The sequence below is a fragment of the Suricata suricatta genome, chromosome 6 (assembly GCF_006229205.1).
Source record: "Suricata suricatta isolate VVHF042 chromosome 6, meerkat_22Aug2017_6uvM2_HiC, whole genome shotgun sequence".
Taxonomy (NCBI): domain Eukaryota; kingdom Metazoa; phylum Chordata; class Mammalia; order Carnivora; family Herpestidae; genus Suricata; species Suricata suricatta.
This window is the reverse complement of record NC_043705.1, coordinates 713,929-719,368: the sequence shown is the minus strand read 5'-3', so window position 1 is coordinate 719,368 and position 5,440 is coordinate 713,929.

Here is a 5,440-nt window from a genome sequence, read left to right as displayed (position 1 = left end):
CTGCCGGCCCCCCACCCTCGCTGTCCCCCGCACCGCGCACCCCCCCCACCCCGCTGGCCAGGACCCTGAGCCCCCATCCGCCCCCTGCTGGCTGGGACCCTTAAAACCTGCCCCCTCCACCTGCATCCACTGCCTGGGCACAGCGAACTCCTTAGGACGACCCACTGGCCAGCTCTCGGCAGTGTCCCTCTGTGGGACAGAGGATTGCACCCTTTGTCCCTTCTGGCCCTGGTGGGAAGATTTTTGAGCAAATCTTTGGCCTTGGGGGGCGGGGCGAGGAGGGCAGGGGTGAAGAAATGACCCAACACTGGTTTGCCAAACTAGATGCTATCTCAGTACAAGGAAAACAGTCCCGGCCTCTGGAGGAAAGACACATCAGCTAGGGGGGAGGGTGGACAGGGTCCCTCTTGCTCGCCAGGCCGAAGAGGGTCACTGGTGGAGGATGCTTCTCTGCCCCAGGAACCATAGTTAGGGTTTGCAGAGAGTCTGGGCCCCAAGCTATCCTGGTGACTCTGGGGGTTCAGCTGCGATGCCTCTAGCCCCAAAGGATCGTCACTGTCTTTCCGGCAGGTGGACATCACAAGTCTGCCTACTGGAAGTCAGGAGGCAGTGGATCCAAACCCATGGCCAGGGTAAACCACAGGGCGCCAGAAAAATCCTTCTAGAAAGGCTCAGGGAAGCTCTAACTACCGGTACCAGTTTGGGCCCTGAATCCTGGGAGTCTTCGTCCTTTATCTCAGCTGCCCCGAGCTGTGTGCTGGCAATCATACTCCAAGCTTATGGCCACTGATATACATTCAAAGGGTCTCACGGCTGAGGTTTTACAAAATAAATGGCATTTCCCTAGCAACAGGCAGCCCCTCAAGTTCCTGGAAATCTTGCTTCCAAAGTACCTTGGAGGCTTACTCTTTGCATGACCCCCTCTCAACCTGAGGGCACAGAATCAGTTACCCATCACGACCCCAGTGCAGCTCTTCCTACCCACAGGTCCTGTCCCTGTGCTTTAATAAAATCACCTTTTTGCACCAAAGATGTCTTCAAGAATTCTTTCTTGGCCATCGGCTCCAGACCCCACGAACCCACTGTCACCCCAGTAAACCTCATCAGGTCCTATGCTGCAACTCAGCTCTGACCCTATCTGTGTGGACCCACAGGCTCGGGACTCTGTCCCAGAAGACCACCCTCTCTTCAGACGCCAACCCCAAGGCCAGGCGTCACCTGTGCTCTGACCCGCGGGTGACAGATCAGAGGTTCCCACGGCCCCTCCTCGGGTTTGATGAGTGTGCTGGAGGGCCCACAGCGCTCAGGGAAATGTTCCACTTGCTGGATGAGGGGTTTATTACAAAAGGGTCTGACTCAGGCTCTAAAGGGGCTGCCCTGGACCTTGCTCATCCTTCGGACTCAAGACCTGTAATGCCCAAGATTTCAATATCACCCCAAAACCAGAGACCGCCAGGGGGACCAAGGCACGCATGTAAAAGCAAAGGGCAGGTTTATTACGGCTCAGGCTCGCCGGGCCTAAGTTCCGTCTCACAGCTTCACCAGCGCAGTGGATCCGTGCTGAGAGCCCCGAGCAAGGGCTGAGCAGGGTTTTTATGGGGTTTGGGAAGGGGGAGTTACAGGAAATTGTGACATAGGTACAGGGACCCAATCATAATGGTACAACAGTATTGGCAGCAGCTCTAACCATACACACTGTTCAGAGCGTTCATTACTTTTGACGGGACCCAATTACAACATTTAGGGTATCTTTGAAATTAGCCAATTACAGAGCAAGTTCAGGGTCTTGTTTGGTGACAATGGGGTTAACTTTAACACTAGGTAACAGGGTCTTATCTAAAGTTCCCAACGGCAGGCCTTACCCTTAGGAATGTGGGGAGAGGTAGCTGGACTTTCCTGATTGGATACCCCCGGGCAATGTATGACTGCCAAATGGCCAAAGGGTTCCGGAGTGACTGACCTTAGGCCTTCTAGCTTAGAGGGGAAACAAAGCCTGTCAAGGCATCTGTTTGGTTCAGCCTTACAGACCCACCTCTCGAATTCCCTATAAAACTTAAATCCTGTCTCAGTCAGCTCAAGCTGTGTAACAAACACCACAGCCCACGCAGCTCAAAAACAGTTGTCTATTATCTCCCCGTCCTGGAGGAGGGGGAGTCTGGGATCCAGGCTTGGGCAGGACTGCTTCCTCCCAAAGCCTCTCCTTGGCGTGGACTGGCCATCTTCTCCCTGCGTCCTCACGAGGTCGTCTCTCTGTGCCTGTGTCCTGATCCCCTCTTGTAAGGATACCAGTCCTGTTGGCTTGGGACCTACCTTATGACCTCATTCACCTTAACCACCCTATTACCCAATACAGTCACACTCTGAGGTCCTGGGGGTGACGCTCCAACATGAGTTTTGGGGGGAACGAAGTCAGGCCATGCCACTCTCCATCCCTGAAGGCAGGCAAGAACAGCAGCATACTTCCCTCCTGGCTCCAGTTTGGGACACTGGATTCTTACACTCTCCAAGAATCGCATGCTGGACCGTGTGGACGACAGCCATATCTCCAGAGAAAGCAAGTCTGAGGGAGATGGAACTTGGGCGTCAGCGGTGTATCCTGAGCGGAGGCCTCCGACTCTGACCTCCGTCAGGTCCCTGGAGAACCAGGCTCTGGGCAGTACGCCGCAGACCACTTGGTCCCTTCTCAGCTGCTGCAGGCCAGCACAGGCTCGCAGGGAGACCTTCCCAAAGTCCAAGGGCTTCTGGGCAGGCTCGAAGAAGCCGAGAGGGGGACCCAGGGTTGTCCCAGCCCTGGAAACCCACAGAGGTGGCCCCCTGAGGAAGGAAGGAGACTTGACCTCCGTAAAAGAAGATCAGAGCAAGTCCTAGAAGCACTTGGCCTCCTAGCTTCTGCTTGGTGCTCTGACATCTAGGCCTTAGGGCCCCCCCATCCCCCAGAAGACTGCCCCAGCCCAGGGCTAACCAGTTCCTACAGACAGGAAAGAATTCACCCAGGAGCGTGCCTTTCATATGCAAACTCACCAACCCATAGCTCAGGGCCAAGGACTGCCTCCCCTGACATCATTCCTGTGCCCTCATCGCCCAACAGGTGCCAGACAATGGGACAGCCCCTGCACCCCGCAGCTGCTGAAATACTCAAACTGGCCAAGCCTGAGCCTGCCACCTGGGCCTCACCTCCCCTGTCCTGCCGAGAGGGCGGTAAAGGCCTTGCCCACATATCCCCGGGCCCTCTGCTCCTGCACAGCCAGGGTTTCCCCCAGGGGCCGTGTGCAGCCATGCTCGCCTTGCCCTGGGAAACTGAGGGTCCCAGCTGCCTCTCTCTCTCTCTCTCTCTCTCTCTCTCTCTCTCTGTCTCTCTGTCTCTCTCTTTCTGCCTCTCTCTCTCTCTCTCTCTCTCTGTCTCTCTCTTTCTGCCTCTCTCTCTCTCTCTCTCTGTCTCTCTCTGTCTCTCTGTCTCTCTGTCTCTCTCTTTCTGTCTCTCTCTCTCTCCTCTCTCTGTCTCTCTCCCCTCTCTCTGTCTCTGTCTCTGTCTCTCTCTCTCTCTCTGTCGGTCTCTCTTTCTTTTTAACACTTATTTATTTATTTTTGAGACAGAGGGAGACAGAGAATCCCAAGCAGGCTCCACACTGTCAGCACAGAGCATGATGCAGGGCTCCGTCCCACAAACCTCTGAGGCCATAGCCTGAGCCCAAATCAAGAATCGGAGGCTTAATGGACTGAGCCACCCGGGCATCCCTAACAGCTGTCTCCCTGATGGTGGTCACATCCTCATCTGTTGGCCTCAGCCAACAGGAAGAGTGCAGCAGGATTTCTGCACAGAGTCCTGGCACTGAGGCTTTTCTTTCCAGGAAGCAACTTTATTCATGCTGACCCTGCTCAGTTGGGTTCGTACCCGAAGAACTGAGCACCGAACGCAGTTTCTTCCACATTTTCTATTTCTGTGTCTCTCATATACGGTAACACACACAAACATGCAGTCTGATTAAGTAGTCTTAGTTTACAAGGTCATGAGGGTGTTGTCACATAGACGCATAGTCAGGTGACCTTGAAGTTTTCTTTCCTTTTTTTCCTCTCTCCTTAGGAAGGGGACCCTACCTCAGGACCCCTGTATTTAAAATAGCAAAAAAAAAAGACCCACAGCAGGAGGCCACGGCCGGGCTGCAAGCTCAAGATTATGGATGGATGTCGGTGGCCATGTGGATAGCCAACACTTATGCAGGAGGGAGGTGTGACCAAGTTCCAGAAGCCCCGGTGCCTAGACACAAGGAGGCAGGGAGGCCAGAGGCAAGCCGTCTGTTTTTCTTTTTCTTTTTTTAAACAATTTTTTAAGTTTTTTTTTTTTTTGAGAGAAAGACAGAGCGTGGGCAGGGAAGGGGCAGAGAGAGAGGGAGACCCGAATCAGAAGCAGGCTCTGAGCTGTCGGCACAGAGCCCAACGCGGGGCTCGAACTCATGAACCCTGAGATCATGACCGGAGCTGAAGTCAGGCACTTAACCGGCTGAGCCACCCAGGCGCCCCAAGGCGGTCTATGTTTCTGGGAGCAGCAGCACCCAGCCCCTTTCTATAATCAGTGGAAGTTGCAAAAAGCATTCAAGCTGCTTACTTCTAACATCAAGACCAGGCAATGGTTGTAGGAAAAAACCAAGCCACTGAAAGAGAGGATCAACCCACAGAGGCAAGTTGAATTCAGTTAGAGCGAATGCTGGTAACTTTGGGAAAGAATTGGAGCTTTTTCCCTGAAGGAACACTAGGTAAATCTGTGCATATCAGAATCACATTTGCGATTTGTATTTATGAAACAAATACCAACCAACCACCACCAGCAACCGAAAATCTGTGTAACTAATGAAAGAACTCATGGAAGTTGTGTAAGTGGGAACCCAAACTGCAGGTGGGGAAGAGGGGGGGGGTGGAGGGGAGCGATGAGCCGGGGTACAGGCAGGCGGCTCGGATCAGCTCGCGGCTGCGTGGGTACACCTGAAACAGCAACTCCAGCTCCTCACACACACACACACACACACACACACACACCAGGGAAAGCCGTTCTTGAGAAACTCCCGGAGGTAGCAGACAGACCGCAGCAGGGGCAGACGCTGGGGGCCTCCTAGGGGCTGACCCGGGCAGCCGGATGTGCCCAGTGCAGGCCGACATGGACTTGTGGACCCGTGTCCACCCCCACCCAGTCCCGCTCCCAAGCACGTCTGAAAAGCTCGCTCTCTTCCAACACCTCGAAAAAAGAGCCAAGGGCTTCAGGAAAACCCGTATGAAGTCACTTAACTGGCACCCTTGGTTGCCCCCATGGCCATCGCCAGGTCGCCCCACCCTGGGAGTGCCCGTGCGGGGAGGGGACCGCGGACCCCCCCCCCACCCCACCCCCCGGCCGCCCTTCCAGTGTGCTGGGAGGGCTGGGTGGAAGGGGGGATACAGGAGTGCAGACGTG